Source organism: Apodemus sylvaticus, chromosome 19 (assembly GCF_947179515.1).
Source record: "Apodemus sylvaticus chromosome 19, mApoSyl1.1, whole genome shotgun sequence".
NCBI classification, from domain to species: domain Eukaryota; kingdom Metazoa; phylum Chordata; class Mammalia; order Rodentia; family Muridae; genus Apodemus; species Apodemus sylvaticus.
The window spans coordinates 47,660,185-47,686,053 of NC_067490.1; the positions used below are offsets into that span (position 1 = coordinate 47,660,185).

At 43.4% G+C, this 25,869-nt stretch overlaps 1 protein-coding gene across 1 annotated transcript in view; it reads right to left on the bottom strand.

Annotated features, from left to right (window-relative positions):
• Prdm1 (PR/SET domain 1) overlaps nucleotides 1-15,903 on the bottom strand; it is a 91,959-nt gene extending 76,056 nt beyond the window's left edge. The window contains exon 1 of the mRNA XM_052163633.1: nucleotides 15,818-15,903. The gene's annotated coding sequence lies outside the window, so the exon portion shown is untranslated. The remainder of the gene's footprint in view (nucleotides 1-15,817) is intronic.
• Between the last annotated feature and the right edge of the window lie 9,966 nt (nucleotides 15,904-25,869).

Consider the following 25,869-nt stretch of genomic DNA (forward strand, 5'->3'; position numbering starts at 1 on the left):
GCAGGATGGTTCTAGGTGACCCTTGTGAAAGGATCATTTGACCCCAAGGGGGTTGTGATAAACACTGCATTAGAGGGTCTAGAGAGTCAGAAAGATTTCATCAGAATGGATAGTCATTGTACTACCCAAGAGTGCAGTGGGCAGGAGGCAAGCTGTGTGTGTGTGTGCTGGAGTGTGTGTGTGTATGTGTGTGTGTGCTGGGATGCCCAATCCTCAGAAGATGCCCTAACGCTTAGGGGTCTTGAGCTGATGATGCTGGGGGAAAGGATTGTCCAGGGAAAGGCCAGTACTGGAGACAATCCTTAGGAGTTGAGTTTAGGAAAATATAAAGACAGACCATCGAAAAGGAAAGGGGACGAGCAGGCAGGATTGCTAGCCCTCAAGTACAGAGTGAGACTAGCTGGGGAAGAGCAGAAGGTCGGATGTCGTGGGGAGTGTATTGTCTCCTGTTGAAAACATCTTAAGATAAAAAAATGATTAAAGAACCAAAACACGGGTTTTAAAAATCACTTGTTTAGGAGTTGGAGCAAGGACTCAGCGGTTTAAGAACATTTTCCGCTCTTCCAGGGAATGAGGGTTCAGATCCCAACACATATACCAAGCAGGTCTAGCTGTCTGTAATTCCAGGTCCAGGGGATCTGATACTGTCTGTCTTCTGGCTTCCAAGGGCACCTGTGCGCATGTGGTGCTCATGCACACACTTACTATGTACCATCCCCAACCCTCAGTAGAGCATGAGAGAGCATGTGCGTGCGTGTACACACACACATCCTAGCACACACACACATCCCAGCACACACACACACACACACACATACATCCCAGCATACACACACACACACACATACATCCCAGCACACACACACACACACACACCAGCACACACACACACATCCCAGCACACACACACACACACACTCCAGCACATACACACACACACACACATACACATACACACACTCCAGCACACACACACACCAACACATATACACCAGCACACATCAGCACACACACACCAGTACACACACACATACACACCAGCACACACACACCAGCACACACACATGTATAATTTTTTAAAACAAAGGTTTCAAAAACAACTCACCCCTGATGTAATTTGCAAGGTAGCACAGTCGGTAACTTTACATGAGCGATGACACCTGCTCTTTTTTTCCAGAGAAGTTTTGATATGCTAGCTCTTATACATACAGAATAATTAGCAAATAAAGGAAAGAAATTGCTAGGAGTCAGCCTACATTTCACTGTGACTAATTCCCAAAGGAACAATGGGGACATGACACACAATACACACTAACTCTAGCCCGATGTGCTTTCTATCATCTGGCAAAGGGACGGTCCAAGTTTCCACAAACATGATCATCGAAGAAACCTTAGATATATTAAGCATGCCGTGTGACACGCAGGGCCAGGACAATACTCTGCTGTCAAAGTAGAGAAGCTGCTAAGAAGATTCCTCCCTTCCCACCATTGCGGAACACCTGAGCAGCATATGTCCTGGAGGAACGTGAAGGGCCAGGCTTCACCTCCGACATCTGCGAAGGGTGACCCGTTTCTGAAGTGAGCCAGACACAGAGGACACTTTGGTGCTATCTGGCAAAGGGCTGACTGCCTTGTTTATTGTTTGTTGTGGGAAGAGGAGGCAGGAAGATAGGAGAAGATACTTTATAAGTACAAGTGGAATTATAGACTGAGACCCAGAGCGAATTATGTTCTAAGAGAATTATGTTCTAAGGTTCCTTCAGTTGATCAAGGGATAAGTTTAGGAAATTCTCTTGATTACAAGGGTTCGGTGAAGAAACAAGGCAGATTCTCACCATGATACCCTGCCCTGTACCTACAAAACTAAAGCTCTAAAGAGCTGGCTATTCCTTCTGCGGACACAGGGGAAGTGTGACAAAGCCACCCAGATGTTGTGTCTGCTAGACAGACTCAGTGTTTGCAGACTGACTTTGTCTCAGTGGTAGCAAAGACCTAGTCCCCCTGAGGTGCAGCACTTTCTAAGTTGGCAGGGCTCCATTATCAGAAGCAGGGAACAGGAATCAATCCAGTTCTTCTGGGATTGCTGCTTTGAACAGAAAAGGCAGGAAGTGTCTCGCTTTGGAGAAGGGTGTGACAGAACCAGTCTGTAACTGTTCATCCTCAGAAGCTTTCAGCCTAGTGTTCAGTCAAGAGCTCTCAAGAACACACAGCTTACCAGCAAGACTCACGTCCACAGAGCAATCACTTTATCAGAAAGAATCGCACAACATATTGCCATACAGGACCTTTCTTCACCGACAAAAACCAAAACAATCTTTCTCCTCTATCTACTCAAAAATGGAACTAGGGATTCTTTCACACCATACTTACATTTCCAAACTAACTAGGCTGAAGAAAGGGATTAAAAAAAAAACTCTCAAAAATTGAAATTGAAAGTTCTATTTCCTTGTATAAACGATTTTCCTCAAAAATGAATTGTCAAGGAGCACCTTGGGGTGGGGGTGGGGTGAAACCTGAACTACATTGATTTTGTAACTTATTGGAAGGGTTGTACAAAATACATTCTCTTGAAACTCAACACCTGGCTTGACAACTTCACTAATTACAGCCCTTCCTACCTAGGAAGGCCAAGGCCTGTGGCCTGGCAGACAGATTAACCACAGTTGCTCAGTAAGACAACAATGTAGCAAGAGACAAACTCTGGGACAGAAAGCAAAGAAATCCTGTGCATATCCAAACAGGCTACCTCCAGTCACCAAATCCCTGTAAAGTCACCCTCGGCTTCATTCGCACATGAAAAAGAGGTAATTGAAAGTTCTGCAGCCCGTCCATCAAGGGGCCAAATCAATCATTCATGGAAATTAAGTTTTGATAAGAAGTATTTAAATGTTGTCAAAGACTTTCTAAATAGGTTCTTGTTTTTGCCTTAGGAAAGTTCCGCTCTCTGTCCTAGGCCGCAAGGGTAACAGACTTGAAGGTGGAACTGGACTGGATCACTGAACTCCTTGCATCAGAAGAAGGGATCCACTCAGCAGGTTTGTTTTCATAAAAATACTGATTTTGGGAGTTGTTCCCTGTTCTTCACAGATACATCATTTGGACCATTAGTTGGATAAACCACATAGAAGGATATATATTTTTAGTTAAGCATGCATTTTAAGAAAGGACAAAAACATTTTCTTTTTTCTTTTCTTTTTCGTTTTGTTTTCTTTTATTCTGTTGCTGTTGTTGTCTGAGATAAGGTCTTGCTACACAAAGCCCAGGCTGGCTTCAAGGGTGTGCCAACCCTTCTCAGCCTTGCCAGTGCTGGGATTACAAGTATGTTGGGTTTATGCTGTCAGTATTTTTTTTTTTTTTATTTTTATGTATTCACCATTTCTCTCTTCAGATACACCAAAAGAGGGCATCAGATCTCATCACAGATGGTTGTAAGCCACCATGTGGTTGCTGGGAATTGAACTCAGGACCTCCAGAAGAGCAGTCAGTGCTCTTAACCGCTGAGCCATCTCTCCAGCCTAATGTTTCTTAACTATAATGGCAAAATGTATAAAACATAAGTGGATATACCTCTTAAAATATTTATAGTGTGTGTGTATTTGTGTTTTTCACGCACGTGTGCACGTGCATATGTATGAGCCATGGTTCATTGGTGAAGGTTAGCCGGCAACTTGGGGAGTGGGCCTCTCCTTCCAATGTGTGGGTCTTCAGAATTAAACTTAAGTCATCATCTTGACTGTAAGTACCCTTGCCTACCTAGTAATCTCTCTGGCCCTTGAAAGCACCTGTTGATGACACTTTGAAATGTTTTAATACATTCATGTACTGTCTCACGGCTATAATATTACTATGAGAGGCTGAGGCAGGATGATGGCCTTGAGTTCCAGGCCAGCCTGGGTTATTGAAATGCAAACATTAAGTGACCCAGTCACATGGTTAGCACGGCTGATATTCCCCCCCACCCCCAATCACCTGGGTTTCTTTCAGATAATGGAAAGCAATAATACTAATAACTCCCCAAAGAAAACAATAAGATTGTGGATATTGTCTGTCCCATAGCCAGCCCCCCACTCTTTTTGTTTGTTTGTTTGTTTTTGAGACAGGGTTTCTCTGTATAGCCCTGGCTGTCCTGGAACTCACTCTGTAGACCAGGCTGGTCTTGAACTCAGAAATCCATCTGCCTCTGCCTCTCAAGTGCTGGGATTACAGGCGTGCGCCATCACTGCCTGGCTCCCCCTCCCCCCCCACTCTTTTTAAGATATGTTATCTTCCAAATTATAAGAAGACCAGAGAATTCACTGCCAAGACATCACTTGGTTCTTTTTCCAACTATATTTATTGCAAATATTTTCGAATCCTCAGACAGTTACTGGGGATATGCTTGTCTTTGGTACCACAAATATCAGATTTTTAAACACTATGGGCCAGCATTTCCATTCACCCTCACCTAACAAGAGCATTCTAAACCAAGAGTCACTCGTGAACTTGTCAACAATGAGTTTTGGTATTTGTGTGAATATATGTTATGGCTTTTTCTTCAATCTCCACTAGCTCGGATTTAGCGGGCCATGCACAGACTCACACGTACCATGCAGCTCAGAGCTGGTAGGGCAGAGCCCAAGTACAGGTTTCTCCCTGTTGCTTACTTAAAACCTGGCTACCGTGGAGAGTAGCGAGGTCAGGGTGCAGGAAAGCACCAGAGCTCCTTTCTCCTTCCAGGTGGTTTAACCCCTGTGGAAACCTTTGATCTGTTGACCAGTAAACACGCCCTCCTATAGTCTGTATTCCCGGTATAGTTTCCAGAGGCATGAGGCAAGAAGACCCACAAAAATGTCTTTTGTACGGAAACAGTCCATGCACCCTTCTCAGAGAGAGGCAGCCCCTTTGCCACCAGTCACCTCCACACTGACTCACACCACCCTCCCCCCCCCCCCAGGAGGGAAGGACAGACGAAGCCACAGAGCCGTGCAAGGCCGCTCTGTTTTGAGACCCACGTGCACTCATGTCCAAAAAACGAGCATGCTCCAGGCTGGCGTGAAAGTCTTTTGCTACCTCCCACAAATCCTTTATTTTTTGAGCTAGGGTTTCATGTAGATCAGGCTGGCCTGGAACTTGCTACGTAGCCCAGGATAGATACTTTGAGCCTCCTGTTTCCCTACTCCCCTCCACTGGTACTGGTGCTGCTGGGATCATAAAAGTGTGCCATGGTTTGTGTCTGGTCTATGTGGTGAGGGAGCTAGTATATTCCCCACAGCCTGGCCCCTCAAGTCGTTAGAACCAAGACCCGTGCCTTCATTGATCCAGAAGGCTAACACAAGGCCTACCAGGAAGCCTCCTCCCCTGGGCATGCAAATTCAAGGCAACTAACTAACTTACACAGCTCTCTTAACACCCCTCCTCCAACCAGGCAGTCGTGTGTGTGTGTGTGTGTGTGTGTGTGTGTGTGTGTGTGTGTGTGTGTGTTATTAATAGGTACAGTGCCTACACAGTAACCTCCCTCCCTTCCAATCAACTCTCACCCTTCCTTTCTTATCCTGAGAGCTAAGTAAGTTATTTTTAAAACTTCTTGGCTATGGGAATCGTGACACATAGACGTTCGACTCTAAGTCTTCCAGGAAGCCTCCTGGCTTGTGCTTATTATCCTGACTAATTATTCCTAATGTCCCATTTCACTCTCAAAGTGCCCCGAGGTAAGCCAATGAGTTATATATGATCACTTTAGTCACAGGATGCACACATACACACAGTGGGTGAATGTATTAGTCAGGGTTCTCGAGAGTCACAGAACTTAGGGAATGTCTCTCTATATTGAGGGAATGTTTTGTGATGACTTACAGTCTATAGTCCGACTATCCCAACAATGGGCAGCTGTGGATGGGAAGTCCAAGAATCTACGTAGTTGCTCAGTAACTACGTAGCCATGAGGCTAGTGACTTAAGCTGGTCTTCTATAGAAATAGGGTCCATCAGATGTGCTGAAAAAGAGCGAGTCTTTCTTTTATCAGTGTCCCTACGTAGGCCTCCAGCAGAAGGCGTGGCCCAGATGAAGCTATGTATCACCACGTCTGGACCTGGGACTTGCTTTGTCTCAGGCTAAGTTTGAACTCAGAGATCTGGGATTAAAGGTGTGTACTACCTTGCCTGGACTTCAGCTTTTCATGGCCACTATACCTCAAGACCTCCATGTCAAGATCCAGGTCAGAAACTTGTGTCTTCCAGCCTGGATCACAGGCATGCACACCAATTCTGGATTGTATAGTTCATTCCAGATATGGTCAGGTTGACAACCAGGAATAGCCGCTATGGTGAATGAAGGCATGAAGCATTATCCTAAGCATAAGTATCTGTCTGTATCTTGGTCTTTACTCACTTGGGATGTGTAAATTAATTTAAACTTGAAAGAAGGAAAAACAAAAAATCCTAAACTAACACCATCACTCAGAAATAACCCAGAATCCTGCTGAGTGCTCTCTCTCTCCTCCTTCCCTTGACCACACACTTAAGGAACCCAGTCAAGTAAAGTCTAGAATAGAATAGGAAGATGAAATTAGGAGCGTGGGCCTGGGATCACAGTTGGCACAGAGGCCTCTCAGACCAGTGCAGAAGTTGCTGACAGTAGGGAACAAAACGTCTGCTTTAAGTATCATCCCCGCACCGCATAAAGGGCAACAGCAGTAAGTAAGAAAAAAAATCTCAACAAATGTATTGAATTATGATGAAGATTCACACTTGACCCACTTGATTGATCCAAAGTTTTCTAAATTTGTGTAAAGCAAAAAATATATTTTTTAAAGAACTGAAAGCTCTAGACAGCCTAAATTTTAATATTAAGGCTCATTTCTCATACCATGTGTCTTAAGAATGAAAAAAAAATTCAAACTAAATCTCCAGTTAAGCAAATCCATGACAATTCTACTTTTAATCATTTGTAAAATAAGCTTGTTGTAAAGTATCTTCTCTTTACCAGCGGTCACCCTTATCTAACTATTTCCCTGAATCACCACAGGGCAGGAGAATTGTTTCTAAGCAATTCTCTCAGAAGTTAAACATTACATTTAAAAAAAAAAATTGAGACACCACTAAGAACCTTGAGATGACCTGCAGGCATGTTCCAGAGTGACAAAGATTAGAAGGTGTTCTCAAGTAACACCCATTGTTCTGGCCCCTCTTAAGGACAAAAGGAGAAGAGAAAGCCATTACCTGCTCTGCAGCCAATCTCAATTCAAATGCTCCTTAAGAAAGCCAAACAGTACAAAACAACACGCCTTCATTTGGGCAACCAAACACTCCTCTGCTTAGTCAAACTTTCAGATGTTTGGTTTTTTTCTTTTTTTTTTAAATTAAATGAGCTTTCTGACTTTTGTTCAGGTACCAAAATTCAGGACCAGGGCAGCCAAAAGAAGCTGTAGATCTGAAGTTAGTGTTTACTATCCATTACATAATGTGTTTTAATTTCAATGATGAACCCCCCCCCCCAAAAAAAAAATCACACGGAGGCATATTAAGTGCTTTCACCCCAGGAAAGCTATCTGTAGCGATCAGAGTCCAACACACGCTTAAGCGTCATCGAAGAATCAAAGACAGAATATTTTCCATAGAATTTACAACTTATCCATACGGGGAGCTCTGGGTTTTGTCCCCAGTACTTCGCCAACAGAGATGACTTTTAATGCCACCGCAGGGACTCAGTCTACAGATGTTAAAGACAAAACAGTTTACTCTGCTGCAGTAATGCAGATGGGGGACAGACACAAGGACAGACATGTAAGACTGACGGGTAAACAGCTTTAAAAAAAATTCTCACTTATGGGTAATGTGTGTCATGTGTGCGGTGATCACCAGGCCAGAAGAGGGCCTTGGACCTCCTGGAGCTGGGGTTGCTGGCAGTTAGTGTGAGCAATGGGATGTGGGTGCTGGGGACCCTCCTGGGAACCTCTGAAAGAACAGCACGCGCTCCTAGGGGCTGAGTCAGTCAGCTCAGGGAGGCAGCATTTTTACAGCACAAGGAAAGGCCAACTGCTTTAATAAGTAGCACACAGGGACTCCATTTAAAGTTAAAATAATATAAAATCATTTTATTTTATAATAAAATAAATAAAAAAAATAAAAGTATATCTCTGTATCTATTTGTTTGTCGGTTTTCAAGACAGAGTTTCTTTGTATAGCCCTGGCTGTCCTAGAACTCACTCTGTAGACCAGGCTGGCCTTGAACTCACAGAGGTCTGCTTGCTCTGCCTCCTGGGAGCGGGGATTAAAGACGTGTGACATTACCGTCTGGCGTTGTATCTGGCTTTTGTAGGTATGTATGTTTGTTTATTTCTAATTCATTTATTTTTGGGGGGGATGTTCATTTATGTATCTGGCTTGGAACTCATTCTGTAGACCCTAATGGCTTTGAACTCAGAGATATGTCTGCTTCTGCTTCCTCAGTGCGGAGACTAAAGGCAAGGAACAGCACGCTGGTCTAACTGTGGTTTTAAAGAAACACAGTTATATATAATATATATACATAAATTAAAAGCAATATCAATATATCTCATTACATTAAAATGAAAACACTTTTGCCTGTGTGTTTGTTCACACAGGGGCTCAGGAAATCGAGCTATCCTCCAGGCCTGTGAGGGCGTTCCTCCTGGGATGTTCCTCCTGCCTCTGCTGTCCTGGTGCTTGAATTACAGCTAAATTTGTACATTTTTAAAAGATGTCATAAACAATGTAAAGCTATGCCACAGATGAGGAAAATCTTTTATGACTAGGAAAGGAATTTGAATCTAGAGCAGATGGAGAGAAAGATATCAATATTAAAATTCACCTTCCAATTACAAATGCAAGCTATAGATGAAATTAAGCAAATCAAAGCAGAGGAAATTTCCAGCAGAGGAAGACACCCAAGTTCAACACTAGTCAGAAAATAAAGCAACTTAGGTAGGAGTCACTACTGTCTGCCTGTCTGAAATGGGAAGTGTCTGGAAGCCTGACCTTATAGTGAGGACTTGTTTGCTGGACCATGGTAGACTGCCAGTAGTCATGAAAACAGGTGTTAACTACTCTGAAAAGCAGTTTGGTGAGTTTTTTCAAGGGTGAAAAACTACATATTTTTACATGTATTTTTACATACATATCCTCACAATCCCATTTCTGTGGGGTATCTTAAAGAGCCAGTTATTGCTATGTGTAAGATGACTCATCTGAGAAGGTCACAGGAGCCTCCTTGGCACAGCAAACATTACCAGAAAGATAAAGTAATGAGACCTCCAGTAGTGGAACACTACAATATCATTTGTAAAATTGACGTCAGCAGAATAAGACAGGCCAAAAAAACAAAACAAAACAAAAAAAAACCCATAATGTTTAGTTAGAAATAGGTAAGTCGGGCAAGCAGAGGTGGGCAGATCTCTGAGATCTGAGTTCAAAGCCAGTGTGATCTACACAGTGAGTTCCAGGCCAGCTAAGTTACATAGTGAGAGCCGGTCTCCAGAAGAAACACACACACACACACACACACACACACAAATCTTGGCAAAAAAATGGCTTTGATGTGTATTGAAAAGCAGGCCGTCAGAGGAAGATGTACTGAGATAAGAACTGATAGTATTCTGTAAGCTTCTTGGCACTCTAAAAATACAGGCCAAAAAAGCCATATATTTTAACATAATTTTAAAAGATAATGTATGGCTGGAGAAATGGCTCAGTGGTGAAGAGTGCTTACTGTTCTTTCAGAGGTCACAGGTTCGGTTCCCAGAGTCAGCAACAGGCCATCAAAACAGCCTGTAACGCCAGGTCCAGAGGATCCAGGGCCCTCCTGGCTGCCTTCGCATGGTGCATATAAACTCAGGAAGGCACACATATTTGCACATAATTAAAAGTTAATCTTGAAAAAAATGATGTAGGCTAAAATGTTTAGAGACTGTTGGATTTTAATTGGTTGTTTTCTTCAAATGTGTATAACATTAATACTCTTCTGTTTCACACAAACCGCTGGAGGAAGAGATCAGGAGGGTTGAACTTGTTGGTAAACATGAAGACTTGGTCTGTTTTGACTGCCTTTGGGGCTGTGAACCAGTACCAAACAAACTACCGAGGGCAGAGACTCCCGCTTCAGGACACCTGAGCCCACCCCTTTGTAACTTTCAAACCGTGTCTGCTCTGAACAGCTGAAGCACTCTGTGTTGTGTGGGACCAGCCAGCTGTGGGGAAAGACCAGTGAGAAAGGCATGAGAGAGCATTGGATAAATCAGAAGATCTGCTGTGTACCTGGGCCCTCAGTTGTCTCTGTGCAGAGATGTGATGCTTATGTGATGTCCCAAAAATCAATATCCAGAAATTGGTGCCTTGCTCCAGTTTAGTAAAAGTGAACAGAATTATACATCACTTTTAGATAAAAATTTTCATTATAATTCATTATAATGTGCCTGCCAAATTTAAACAGAAAAAATACAATTGTAGAATCTATAATTCTACAATTATAGAAAAGATAAGACAGAATCTTATCTAGGTTGAGTATAATGACCAAATCAAGAAAGATGGATGCTACCAGTCTAGCAGAAGCAGGATCATAAATGAGAAATGTTATTATCTTGTTATGAAGTAAGGATAAATACTTGAGGTTAAAACCCCAGTCCTGGGACACAGTAGACAAATGCTCTGCCAGCCCAAGTTACCTTGTCATCAAAATTGACTAGCTAGTCTCTAGGCTGAGAACATATGTAAGAAAAGGAAACGTACATAGGAAAATTGGAAATTGATGTCATGATTTTAAACTAGGTCTGACACAGGAACAAACTGAGACTGCTAATCCTGGGAGAGATCATTCTTTAGCATAGACTTGCCTGCAACTTTCTGTGTAGCCATAGTAACTTGACGTAATTCTCCTGCTTCTGCCCCTCAAGTGCCAGAATTACAGATGCTCAATCGCTCTCATTTTTCTTCCGCTCAACTCCCTTTATTTTCCCCTCCCTCTCTCTCTTCCTCCTTTCTGTTTTCCTTCTTTACCCCCCCCCCCCAACCTTGTGTTGAGGCTTTGAGCCCCAGGGCCTTGCATGCGCGCTTTAGCACTGAGCTATATCTTCAGTCCCACAAATCTCAACAAAGCACATTTCCCCCAGTCAGGTGTTGGAAGGAAAAGGTGCACTTCCATATCTGACTTAGTGGTTTCTGTAGAGTCTGGATTTTCTATTACTAAAGCCTTTCAGGTTTTAGATACATTTCTGTTAGGTACAGGATATACTTATTGTTGAACCATAGAGCTTTTCAAAGCTTTTTGTTTTCTATGTGTGTGTCATATTTAAAGTGTCTTTCTAGCTAACAATAGAAAGAAAAGGTTAACATTTAGCCACAAACACCACTTTGATGTATTCAGAATACCATACTCAGACATTTCAAGTGTGAAATACTGAGAAACTGCTGTGTTAATCTGTAAGAACAAGGCTGTTGGAAACCTCCACCAGAAAAGAATGAAATTACTAATAAAGATACTTAAAATTCATAGATTCACGATGCTTACAGTCAGCCATTATACAAATTAATGCAAAAGAGAAACTACCTAAACATACAATTTCCTAATAGGAAGTTTCTAGACTCTAACAACCAGTTTACTTTGAAAGTTCTGTTCCAGGGTGCAATACCATTTTAATAAGTGACTTAGTTACAAATTGTCTATTTGCTGTCAGATTTGAATTAGATATCTTTTTTCAAGCATGACCTCCATCTCCGTCCAGTTAAAAGAAGCGAAATATTTTTCTTTTACAGTAATAATGTTCAACACGCAGGCTCTTATTCAAGAATTATCCACATGTTGCATTAGGACCGACAGAGCCATATTTAAATTTTCATTAGGGAAACCCCCACACACACTCAGCTCAGCAATTGTTGAAAGACAGCTGCCTGCTATGCATAGCTTCCCGCCACAATTCTGTTTGTGGCTACATTTTGGGGAGAAAAATCTCCTTCACATTAAAGTACATTTTGAAGGTCACGAACTATAATATATTTAAGATTTTAGTGTAGAACAAAAAAGATTTACTGAAATAGAAGCTGTATGGTTGTTTTAAAAAATATGTACTCAGAAACTTTCATCCAAATACTCATTATAAAACCCAGAACTCTATTTCCCAATAAATGCTGGTAAGTTATAATGCCTCTGGTGACTGTTTCATTCCCAACAAGTCAGAAAACAATCCAAACTTCCTTTTTGAGGGCAACCTTTCCAACCTACTTCCTTTTAGGAGGGCTGAGGAGTCACTGGCAGTAGAACCCAGGGAATTTTAACATCATCACCTGCAATTGGCAAGATTTGCCTGGATCTATTCCTATATATAAATCAACCCAGAAATTCCAGGAGACAGATCAGTGAACATTTGTTTATAACTGACTGAAATCGTTTTATCAATTAAGCCTACATCCTGGTATCATAAGACTGAAGAGGAAACAAACAGAAGTAACTTAGGACACATTTAATCCTGGTCTAGCATCCATGCTGCTGAAGGAACTCAGCAATACTTTAGATGCTTTAGACTTGTTTGTGAATGACTTACATTTATCCAAGACCTTTACATTTATCAGTGAGACTTATTTTTGAGTACTGAGTTCCTTGTCTTCCCTCCTATGCTCACCACACATGTGTCATTTATATTAGATTTCCAGTTTAGGAAGATTCCAATGCTCAGACCTGTGTCAGCTGCCAGTGGACAGTATCCTCATAGAGGTAAAGAAATCCTGATCTGAAAACAAGCAGTAGCTTTTTGTAGCAGAAGTTTGTTTTCTTGTAACCTAAAGAAGACAAATCAAAACCTAGTGCCAGACTCCAAGGCAGAAGATAGTCTATTTGGTTAAAATAATGTTTACTTTGTGTCAGAAACAAAGGATTCTAGTTTCTGTTTGCCAAAGGGGGTAATTTTAACTCTACCTGCCTCCTAAGAGGCATTGTCACTAGAAAATAAGGAGGACCCAAGAGGCTCCAAGGGAGAGGGGTTCTGAAGATGCAGACAGCACAATGTAATGTCCTCTTGGCCTTTAATGTTTAAAAACATTGAAAACAGGCACTGAGATCCGCAAAAAGGATGATAGACTATTTTTACACAGAAACTGATTTTTGCTAAACACTTTTGAAACATGGCATGCATTAAAACGCTGTTCAAGCCAGGAGAATCTTTGGCAGTAGATTTGTTAAGTGCTGTAGAGAACAGCCTGACTTCCTGCATCTTCCAATGTCTAGGAAATGGATCATTTGTAAAGACAAATCTGTACCATGCAATGTCGAGTCTAGAAGAATATCAACCTGTAAGAGGAAAAACTAGATACAGAAGAACTTCCTGTTTAGTTTATCTTGATGTTGCACATTTATATTCAAATCAAAAAGGTCCGATTACTAGTTTTGCCACACCCAGAAAAACTAGCAAACCTTTCACTTTTCAGACAACTATTAGAGAAAAATCTGTATTTATGTTTATATTTCAGGGTACAAAAAGTTTGGTAATATTAATTCAAATTATGCATCTTTACAAAAAAACTATATTAGCCCCAAATAAGCTGCTTAACCATCTCTAGGACACTCAGTTTATGATAAAACAAACAAACAAAAACCCCACCAAGTTTCAAACAATTGGAACATGCTGTGTTTTAAGGACTTCACTTTTTTTTTTAATGAGAAAATATTTTTAAAATTGAATTTCCTAAAAGCTGAAAGAAATTGAGAGAAGTCTAGAATGAGGAGGGCCCCAAGCATCCAACTGAAAGTTTTTCCAAGGCAGAACCAGGAAGTGCTGCTACTACTAGACTCTGGAACCAATGCTCCCCGTGGTTTTGTACCACAATGTTTAAAAACATCATATTTTAATTTCAGGCCTTATAAACTAAAGATGTCCCCCCCCCCAAACTAATTACACTATTATTTTGGATCAGAGTTTGTGGCTGACAACATCTGTTAGAAACTCAATTGTGCTTCCTAATTAAAGAACTAAGTCTAGTTGATGAAAAAAAAAGTTTAATTCAAAGGGAGCTGTACTACTGTGAAAATAACCAAATAATTTTCCTCCACAAATATTCTCCCTGGGAAAAAGAGGCTTTCAGTGGGAACAGAGCTTCCCACTGATCTGTGTGGCGTATCTACTGCATATTTTATTATTTTTCCTATTTACTGGGTCTTTCCTGTTACTTTATTTACAGCTGAAGACTCACTTAACCAATGTTTTCCTCCCAATTATTCCTCCTCCGCTGTTTTGTTCAGCAAAGCAGAATAGTTTCAAAGCAAAGCAGTTTCAAGTCAGGCCTTTCCCTTTTGTTCTGTTTACAATTGCCTGTTGCATCAAAACATTTAAAACTTTAAATAGTAATCCTTGAAGGTTCCTTTTAAAAAGAAAACAAAAAATTAAACCCTCACAGAAAACGCCCAGCCTGCTTGTGAAGGAGGCAGCGCATGGTTCATTGACCGCATAGCGAACGTGACCACGCCGGGGTAGGTAGTCTGAGCTGGCACCTGCCCAAACCCTCCTCTGCCCGTCCCTAACCTATCCACTTGCCTGGAACCAAGAACCTTAAAAGGTGCGAGCAAGGTGTGACTTAACCAGGAACTTAAAAGTGTCATCCTGAGTACGACTCATCTCTCTGGATTTCAAAATCGGAAAAGGAGGCTCGATAGGTCCAGGAGCCACCGCCCCACCTCTACCCCACTCCAGCTCTGCGCCCCTAAGCTCGACGCGACGCGGTGCTGGCGGTGGCGAAAGTTCGAGTGACCCGACTCTGGGTTAGGCTGCCTGCGCCAGGCAGACTGCCTGGCGTGCTCACCAATGACTCTAGACCGCAAACCCAGCCATCCATACCGCAAAAGCTGCTCTGCACTTAGGAAGTGGAAGGCAGCACCCCAGCCCAGCCGGTGACAGCGGGAAGCCCCCGCCAGGAGTTCTTGAAAGTTTGTCAGCACAACCCATTCCTCCCGGAGCCTGGAGGGACACAGATAGATCCCTCTGGGATGCTTAGGGTTTCTGTCCGCACCCTTGGTTCTCCTCATCTCCTCCGAACGAACGCAGGGAATCTCTGGGTCATCCTAAACCTCCCTCCTTCTTTGGTGACTTTCAAAGAAGATGCACAAAGGATGTGTGCATCCCCTCTCACCCACTCGGGGGTCTGGCACACCAGTGTTCCTGCAGGATAGCTGTCCGCCCCCCCCTCCATTTCCTTTAAAATAATTTGCGCAATCTTGTACTGTGTAGTCTTAATTGTGTGCCGCTAGCTCCGAAGTCCTTTTCCAACTTGAGCCGGTCCTCAGTCTCCCTCCTCTGGGTCTTACCTTGTTCCCTCGCCTCCCACCGAGTCTCGGTGTCCTAATGGCGGCGTCTAGGATGCGCGACAACCCTCAATCCCATCCCCAGAGTCTCTCTGCCCGGCGCCTAAAACTTTGGGTGCTGTTTTTGTGCTACTAAAGAAGAGTAAACGTGCTTTTCATTTCGGGCAGGCCTTTTAGAAATTCCGACATTATATGAAGCTTACATTTCAAAATAAGGTGTATCCGACTTTGCGTTTTATCAACTAACGGGTGGCGCGAAATTCGACGTGTTCTTCGAACAGAATGAAGGGATAGATCCTAATGTCTTCCCTTTGATCCCGTTTTAAAATTTTAAAGAATGAATGCTGCAGGAGGGATGAAGCAACAGAAGGTCCCCTCTGGTTTACTGTCCCCAACACTGGGCGTCTTTCCCCACACTGATATCCTAGTTTAAACACCACCCCGGCTCCATTCTTTGAAAACCTATTTCCTAAAGTAGCAAAAGTAACGTTTTAAAGACCTTCCACTGTCCTACGGCTCTTCGCAGTCCTAAGCCACACACCTGAGCAGCCCGGGCAGCTCCCGACGACCTCCGGCCGCAGAACCTTCAGTCTTCCCAGTGGCACGTTTTCTGACAAACCCCCGAAAACAAGCAACTTCAATGAATGCAAACTAAGCTTTCTCGGGAGAAAAAAGTTAAGGCAGCTACAATCGGTCTCTGATTACACAAACATACCTAAGGGCAGGTTGGAGAGTGACGAGGGCTTTGGGGGTGGGGGTTTGTCTGCTCAGAGGTGGCTGAAACCAGTTTCCCCATTGTTATTTAGCTAAGAAAAGCTAGCTTTTGTTTTGTGGTAGATTGTAGGGGTAAAAGCGAAGACGCCACAGTTCCCTGGAGTCTTGGAGACTATGGAAAAACCTAACCTCAAGTGAGGAATTTGGTTTTTTTAGATTACAGCACCGAATGAAGTGCTAGGATTTTATGAGGAAAAAAGTCCAGTCATTTAAAAATATTCTAGAGAGGGCTGGAGAGGTGGCTCAGTGTATAAAGGCTCTTGCCGCCAAGTCTGTGACCAAGGTTCATCCCCACACAGTGGAAGGAAAGAACCGACTTCCACAAGTTCTCATCCTGAAACGCTCCCCACCCAAAAACCTAAATGCAATTTTAAATATTACTAAGATCTGACGTTGCGTCCTGCTACCCGCCCTGTATTTCAGTAGCTCAGTTCCCCGCCCTGTATTCCAGCAACTCAGCTCGGCTCTGGTGTCTGTCAAAGTAGGAAAAGTGGCAGCCGCAACACCGGAACTTACTGGATTTTGCCCTGGAAACCCCAAATCTCAGATTCCCTCCAGTTATCATTGTGCACCTTTGCTTTAATGGAAGGAGGCACACAGTCCTGACTCCCTCTCTGGCCTGCAGAACAGAGCCAGCTATGCCACAGTTCCTGGGCCCATTAGCCACACGTATGCAAGCAGCTCCCGCAGCCGATGGAAGGCGGCTCGCCCAGCAGTGGCAGTGTGTATGTGTGAAGGGGGACTTGGGGGTGGCAGGAGCGCACGGGACTGCAGACAACTCAGAGTTCTGATTCCGGTGGTACTAAGCAGCGGGCCAGGCAGGGGGAGGACCGAGTCGGGTCGCAACCTAGGACCTCCAGGATTGGACAGCCTCTAGCCACGTGACCCGCACGCGGCGAGCTCGCGCCCCGCCCCTTCCCGCCGCGCGTGCGTTCGGCGGAGCACAGCGCGTACCTGGTGCTCACTTTCACTTTCTGCGCTGGAGGTTCACGCACGAATGATAACTTTTTGTTTTGCTTTGGCTCTTTTAGATTTTTTTTTCCGAGGCAACCAGTGCAAAAGGGAGACGTCGGAGGAGAAACGAGTCGCACTCGTTAATGGTTGGGGTTGCGTGGGAGGAGTGGGGAGGTTGCGTGGGGGAGTGGTTCTCGGCGGGGAAACCGGATTGCTCGCCTTACAAGAGCACAGCTATCTGAGCGTATATGTCCGTCCGTGAAATGTCCTGGGAGATGACACCCGCCGCCAGGGCATAGCAAGCAAAAGTCCAAAACAAGTAGAAACTACATCCTTCCAACCTTGATTTAGTCCTTTGTTTATGAGAAGGAAAACTTGCCAGGCAGTTCACTAAGTTAGCTGAAGCTAAAGGGTCGCTTGTTAGCCTTTGTGGGTTACTTGGTTGGAATTTGAAACACAAAAATGCCCTGGGATCAGCGGATGACTAAGAAGCAATCCAAAATGTTTGCCCATCGCCAGCGCTTACCTCTTCTTACCTGTGGGCAGCTGACTCTCTAAGATGCTCCCCATCGCCTGGGGAATTGGGGAATCTCATCTCTTGGAAGTCAATAGTCCAGGTCATCCTTTTTATTATACAGAAGTTTACGTTTTTTGTACATTTTTACCTGTGGGATTCTGGGACATAGCATCAAACTGCCTCTGACCCGTGTCCATTTTCTTTTCTTATACAGCACCTTCATCTTTAACAAGCCTGGGGATTTGTATCAGAAAGATTTGGTTTTAGAAATAATTGCTTTTCCTTCTTTCAAAAGATGTCTCCACCACTTGATGACATTTAACAGGTTCTAAACTGAGCCCCTTGTTTTTGTTTTATTTGTGTTCCTAAAGAGAAAGAGGAAACTGGATTTACAAAGTATGTACAATTATCTAGTAGAGTTTCTGGTACACAATAGATGCTCAATAAATTATTGAAAGTAGGTTTACTCTTCCTCCTATGGAGTTTTAAGTGTGTGCTAGTGGCCTTTCTTTTATTTTCTGGTAGAAGTTTGATTAGGGAGAAAGCAAAGCACACACACCCGTTTGCTGCAATCCCATGCTGTGATTAAGTAACTTCTGCTGGCTGATCCCAGGTCCTTTTTAAAGTAGTTCCTCAAATTTGATTTGAATATATAATATTGCCTTTGAGTTCCTTCAACTTCTCCCATGTACTTTTTTCAAATGACAGAGTCAGGCTTATATACCAGTTTTTTCATAACTAAACATTACTTTTAGGGGAAAGACATTATTAATTTCTCTGGGTAATTAGCTGAAAGTCTATCATAGATTGCAATCTAGAATGAACACAATTACATACAAAAATCAAATTCTTTTTTGCTGTCTGGGAACAAATTCACATAGGACAGATATATAAATTTTTAATTTAAAACAGCTGTGTTTTGGCCCCTGGTTTTGGGACCGAGCCTATGTGGAGACTTGAAATGAAAGTTGTTTTCTCTTTAAAACTAGTATAGTATAATTGCTGCTTGGTAGAAATGGAACCTCTGGGCTCGGGATGTAGTTCCCTATTAGAGTGCCTGCTGATTAGTGTGCATATTGCCCTCCCCAAGTTGGATCCCTGGAAGAAGGGGGAGGGGCAGGGCAATCTGAGTCCCATATTTTGTCTTCCACATGTTTGGAAAGATATATTTCTCTCTCTCTCTCTCTATATATATATATGTATATATACATATATATATATATGTATATATACATATATATATATATATATATAAATTATAGTATACATATTGCCCTCCCCAAGTTGGATCCCTGGAAGAAGTGGGAGGGAGATCTGAGTCCCATATTTTGTCTTCCACATGTTTGGAGAGACATATTTCTGTCTATCTATCTCTCTAACTATGGCTAGATACACACATGTATGTATGTACGTACATATCACCTTATGTACATGCCAGGCACCTCTGTAACCACCCCCAACCGCCCCACATTCTAGTCGTCACTTGGTTTCACCTCCCAGGTACCTGTTGGGCAGCTCTGGGATTCGAATCATCCTGGGATTTTCTTTCTCCTCCCGGGGTGGCAGCCATCAGGACATGCCTAGTTTAACCTATTATAATACCGCGGATATGTCCACGTCTCTTCCTGTGTTTCCCCACTGTTCCTTGCCTTGCCTCGTCTCTGGCTGAAGCAGCATCTTCCGGGAAGGCTCTGCCATTACCTTTCTCTTCAGTGCCTTTGCTTCAATGATTTATCTAAGAAGCAGATCTGAACACAAGGATTGCCTTTAAAGTTTCCCATTGCTTACCAGATAAAAATCTAGGCTCTTTGCCCCAACATTCAGATCCTCTTTAGCTCTCGCCAGCTTAACCTTTCTTTTCTTTTACGTTATTTTTCTCCACTTCCTGCCCTGAATACATTCCGGCCAGCATCCGTTCGAGGCTGCTGTGCACCAGCAGCTGTGCTGGGCAGGTACTCTGATACCTGAAGGAGCAAAAGTGACCGTTGTTCTCAAAGTTATATGGGTGACAGTGATGAAAGAAAGGGTGTCAGCAAACAGAAACCCTAATAAATTAGTACATTTATCAGGTGTGGGTAGGGTGATTCTAGATAGTCTGATCAGGATTGGCTTTATTGCAAATAGGACATTTTAGCAAAGACATGAGACAGTGAGCTATGTTGATAAACAGAAAGAATATCTAGGCCCAGGGGAAGCCAGAAGGAAGCTCTGGGGTCGGTAAGAGTGGGCTTGTCACGTCAAGGAGAGGACAAGAGAAGGCCAATCGAAAAAAATAAGATTAAGGATGCAAATCTCCAGGTACAGAATCTGTAATACTTAAAATCTAAAGCTTTAGTGTCAATGAGTGGGAATTCTGAACCTACCTGATAATACGTGAAGAGTTGTGGTAAGAAGGTAACCGGACTACAAAGATTATATAAAGTTATCTTCAGTGTCTTCAGCCATTAATGAAATAGAAAAGAATACCATGCTTAAGTCAGGTGTGTAGGCCTTTAAACTCAGTCCTGGAGTATTGGCCTGGGGGGGGGGGCATTGGAGGTGGGGTATGGTGGTGGGGGAGTACTGTGTTTAGATTTTACACAACTCCAACAAGGTGTTCAATGTTTCCCAAACCCAAAGTGTTGCTTATTCCAGAGAAGGGCTATTTAACTTCTAAGTAAGAGTGAGGACTGCAGAGAAAACGGGAGATGAGTGTGCCCTTGGGCAGGTTCTCACTAGCTCTGTAATGTTCACGTCACATGGGGGTCAACCACTTGTGGTGACATCCTCCCACACAAAGCCTCATGTTCAGACTGCAGAGCCTTTCATCATGTTACTTTCTATTTGAATTGTATCCCTCTTTCTAGCTACACTGCTACCTGCGCAGCTCCGTTCTGCATTTAGGTAAGAGACATAGCTAGGGAGAAGAAGGTGGGCTCTATTGATCTTTGCATCCATCGTACCTGTAGGTGGTCCTCAAATCCTTCACAAGAATGTTCATTTGTGGGTTAGCAATGTATGTTAGGTGTACATATTTCATCCTAAAACAACCAAAAAGGGAGGTTTGCTATGCCTATTTTATAGGAAAAGAAATGAGGTGTATTTATCTTACATTGCACAGCCAGCACCTGACCTGGGTGCCAGAGTCAGTTGTTCCCTCTGGAGACTCCTTCAGAAGACTGAATAGAAGACAGAATTTGTCTTTGGCTTTGTTTCTTGCTGTTGGCTTATTTGTGCCAAAGACAAAAGAAGAAACAACATTCCTATCAATTTTAGTACATCAATTTGTTAATTAAGTATTTAATAGGAATCTAGTGCTTGCCAGATACTTAGAACACAATGCTGAACAAAACAGTGGGTCTTCCTTTCCCTTCTGGAATGCAGATGATGGCGGGCAGAAACCAGGGTTCTAGGCACACAGTCCCCAGTGCAGAGGGAGCTCCTGACCCAGCCTGCGCAGGCCACAGATGAGAGGGCATTTACCAGGAGAAGAAGATGCTAGGGGAATGTGTCACTAGTGTAGGCCACTGAGGTTCAGAACAAGGGAAGGACCTAACTAACTGCGATTGAATGCATTCTCCACAAATTTGTAGAAGATGCTATGAAACATAAAAAAATTTTATACTAAGCCTGCCCTGTTCAGTTTTTCAACTTGGGGTAATATTAGTGCCCCCTTTCCTGCCAACTCTGATTTTAATCTTTTTTTTGGTACGTTACATGACTGGTTTATTTGACTTAACAAAATATGTCTGTTTTAGGAATAAAATTCCCAAACTATGAAGTCTGAGGGTCTGTTCAAAATTTTTTTTTTTTTTTTTTTTGCTTCATTGAAATTTGGTGGTGTGTTGCATCATTGGCTGAAACTATAGGACTTCTTACAGAATGCAGTTTTTAAAACTATGCTGATAGGAATGAAGTTTAACGCTTGCTAATTTGTAATTACCATTCAATGGAAGAAATGGTTCAGGAAAACATGCATGGTTGTGTGACTGAGCCTGGGGAAGAGACAGACTTGAAAACCAGAGACCTAACTCAAATCAGAAAGTAGCATTTTAGTCCTTTCTAGCTGGTGGGAAATTAATAGGTTGTTCTCCATAGATTTCCCCTGGTTTTCAAGTAAGGATATTGTATTTGCCACCCATAATCGCTCTAATATATGACTTGATTTTCAAAATTAAAAATTTAAGGATGAAAATAGTCACTCAGACAACTTGAAACTGGCGGCGCAGGCGGAGGCAGGAGAGCAGTTGTTTTTAATAAGAAAATGACTGGGAAGATCAAAGAAGAGCAAGGATCAGGATGTGGGAGTGAGCTCTCTTTATTGTGAACGGCTTCGGAGGGAGGTGAGAGATGTGCAGAGATGAGGACCTTTGGTTCCTCTGATCTAGCCTTGGGTGAAGAGAGTCCCTCTGGACAAGCGGCAAAGAAAAGACACGGTTAACTGGGTAGTAAAAAATAAAATCAATGGCCCATAAATGCTAAGTGTTTCAAGCTTGCGTTGTTTCTCCTAGATGAAGAAAGGAGGGAGAGAGAAGCTGTGTGCCTGTGTGCCGCAGTTGTCCTCTGCAGCTGGTAAAACACAAGTCTCCCTGTTGGAGCGGGCGCTGAGTGCCGTGCCTTCAGAGAGATAGGAAGACAGTACTGTGATGACTCAAAGACTTCTGGCAAATGGATGTTTTAAGGTTTTAAAAAAGAGCCCCAGAGGAGGAGAAAATATGCTGGGAAAAAATAGTCATAAAGTACCTTTTTATGTTAAGTACAAAAAGACAGGAAATGTTTCCCTCCTCCAAATGTTGTCGTGTTTTCTCCATCTGGTGCAATAAAACAAGACAGATATGTTATGTTACACAAAAATTCCATATATATGTGTGTGTCTATGTATATGCATGTGTGTGTATGGTATGGTTAGATGCTAGAGAGCAGTGGTCCCTGGTGCAGTAGACGAGTTACTACTGCCCCCCACCCTCCCACCCCCCAACGCTGCAAGCGCTGCTTCTCTGAGGCCATTCAACCTTATAATTTTTCACATAGACATTTTTTGGTTAATGGAATTACAGAATTACAGAACTGTCATCATTATGTCTAAGAAGGCCTTCTCCATTTGCTACTTCCTTCCAAAACATTTCTGCCCTAATTACATTTTTTTGTTGGTAGTTTGAGGAGTCCAGGACAACCCAAGGGAATAATTTCGTCCTAATTCTGTCTTCCCTTCCCCGGGAGGTCTGTGTGTCCCTTTCTTGGCTACCAAATGTACTTGGTCCCTAGATTAACTGTCGTCCACTTCTTAGTGACAGGGAGAGGAAAGCAAGCAGCCCAGGGCGGCTGAATCTCGGCTCCTGTCCTGTTTTATCCTTTCTTTGAGGAGGTAATGGCGTTTGGATGGGCTTTCAGCCACGCCCCAGGTCTTGTCCAGGGATGAGAGCGATACAGGAAAGCTGTGTGTATGTGTGTGATGGACATCTCCTGGACTCCAAACTTTGGCTATCCTTGACTGTTGGGTGCCTTTGGTTTCGACCCAGTTTTGAAGAGACTGGTGATTTCTGAGAGGTGAAAAACCACTGCTGACCAATGGCCATGTTAATTTCACCGTTGCAGGGAGACCTGGCTCTCTAGGCCCAGGTCGTGGGGATACCTGTCTACAGGGTCCAGGGCCAGGGCGGCCTTTGCTGTGTGCAAGGCCTCAGGCTTTCTTCCCAGCAGAACCAAGCCTTTACTGTCATACTGTCTCTTTCTGTCTCTGTTTCTGTCTGTCTTTCTTTCTCTGTTTCTGTCTTGTCCCTCTGTCTCTGTCTCTCTAACTCTGTGAGTGTCTGTGTGCTTCTGTCTCTCTGTCTCCCCTGCCTCTGTCTCTGTCTCTGTCCCCTCTCTCAGAAGTATGAGAGGTGACAGCAGGACAGGGGAACAGGGTCACTTTCCTTTGAGTTGTGACTGGAGGAGGGAGTGGTCCAGCCTTGGCTGGATTGGAGGGGGCAGGGAGGATGTGCATCCTATTCTTACAGGGGGACCGGGGTCCTTGGCAGGCAGACCAGGGTGACCAGGCCTAGTCTCACTCTGTGCCCTCACCTCACCAGCCTGCCAGAGACAGCTCTTTCCTAGGTGTGAATAGTTTTTGTTCAAACTTTCCTAAGCCACACCTCCAGTTAGTCAGCTGCTACATGAGGTAGCTCAGGACTCAGGAGGCTGAGACAGGAGGATGAAGAATTCACAATAGTCCTCAGATACATTGTGAGACTTTGTCTTAAACAAACAAACAAAAATAACAAAAGAAAGAAAACAAAACCCCAAACAAGTGGTAAAAGCAAACAAACACCCAAACCCTTCACAAAACCACTTGATTGGCCATCTCTACTTCAACAGCTAAAACCCCTTCAGGTTTAAAGCGTTATCCTCCCTTCCCTGGACAGCATTTCCCCTACAGCTTTTCAAGAGTTGTGTAAATCCAAATCTTGGCATGAGGACTTCCTGATACCTTAACTCACACTCCCAACTCCCAGTGGTCCCAGCTGTCAAAAGCTGTGCCGCCATCTTTCCTGTGTGCATTCTGAGGACTTCTTGCTTGACGTTTCCTGCTACTACTGCTTGGGGCTTGCTCTGTGTCCTGTCTCACACAGGTGATCAGGGCAGCTTCTGAATGCCTCTTCCTGGTGGCTTTGCAGTGCAGCCTGTAGGTACTGTCACACACCTGGGAGCTCCTAATCCCCACCTCAGAGGAAAAGTCTAAGTCTTTCAGAACTGAAAACTGGACTCTCCACTGTGGTCCCTTCTAGCTTACCTGGCCCTTGTCAGAAGGCCCTAAGACTCAGTTTGTCCGAGGCTTTGCCTGACCTCATTCTGCTCTCCCTACATTGACCTTCCTGCAGCTCCTGCCTCGGGGTCCGACCACTGCTGCTCCTTCTGCCTGGAGCACTGCTCCTTGCACGGAAGCGTCAGTTCTTTACTTGTACGGCATCATATGGGGGAAATGCACGTATGTCGGCTCCCCCCTCTCCCACTTTCTCTTCTCTGTTTTTCTTCATGGTACTTAACTTCTCACATACAAAATCACTTTCCCTCATTTACTGCTTCTGCCTCCTAAGAAGTGTAAACAGTCTGACAGCAGGACATTTTTTGTTTGTTTTCTTAACGCTTTTGTCTCCCCTTATTCGATGCCTGAAAATAAATACGTTTAATTTTAATGAAATTAGGCAAAGGAGTAGCTTCAGTATATTCTATGACCTTGGAAGAAAATTTATTTAATGGCCCTAAACCACAGTTCTATCAGCTGTAAAGTTCTGGTATCTTCTATGTTACAGGGCCCTTGATAAGAGTTAGATAACATATAACATACTAGGCACTTAGGAACATAATACATAGTACTGACAGTGATATATAATATTGGTATATATGCAGGCCTGACTTGGATTATATATTTGGTTTAGCTTTAGATTTTTAATAATGCATGGAAATATCCGCAACACCTTGCCTACCTATCTTAATCTTTTCTCTTGGTCTGTTGCTGCACATAGCATCTGGCTTAGACTTCCTTACTGATATTTCTTGGTGCCCTGGAAGTGTGTTATTAGTATTTCTTGTAGACGCTGAGAGAAAAAGTTCACTGAGCAGGCCTGAAAAGCCTCCTTTTGCTTGGCCTGCCTTGGGATGATTCTCCCTTTCGTGGAAGAAAAGGAAAGACAGAAGGAAGGAAAACAGGATTTTGATTCCTTCACAGATTTGAGTTTCCCCTTTATAACTCTGTGTAAAAGGAATATAAGATACTTATTATTTTTACTTTATGTATGTGAGTGTTTTCCCTAAACGTACTACATGTATGCCTTGTATCTGTGGAGGGCAGTAGACAGTATTAGATCTCTTAGAACTGGAGTTTCAGACAGTTGTGAGCTACCACGTGGGAGCTGGGAGCTGAACCTGCTTCCTCTGGAAGGGCAATGCATGCCAAGCCACTGCCTACTGCACTTTTCCTGTTGCTGCTTTCCTATCTGTGGTGAGTGGGCATTTGTTCACATCCCCAAGGAATAGTGGCACAAGGAGAGAGGAGTAGGCTATATTAGGGCAGAAAAGGGGCGTCTGGGCAAGAACCTACTAGCTACTCAGGTTGTCCCCATTGTCCTTCTGTAAGACCTGGTATCACTGGACCAGGCCAGGAAGACACACAGGCCAGGCTGGACACCAGGGTCTGGAGACTTTTCCATTTTAAAATTCAGCTCAAACAACAGAAATGAATTTTCTCTTTATTCTGGAGGCAGGAAGTTTAACACCAGGGTTAACAGGTTTGCTTCCCCCTCAGGCCTGTCTCTGGCTTGCAGATGGTGTCTTACTGTGTCTGATGGTTTTCCTCTCTGTAGTCCCCTTGTCTATTCGGGGGGAAATTC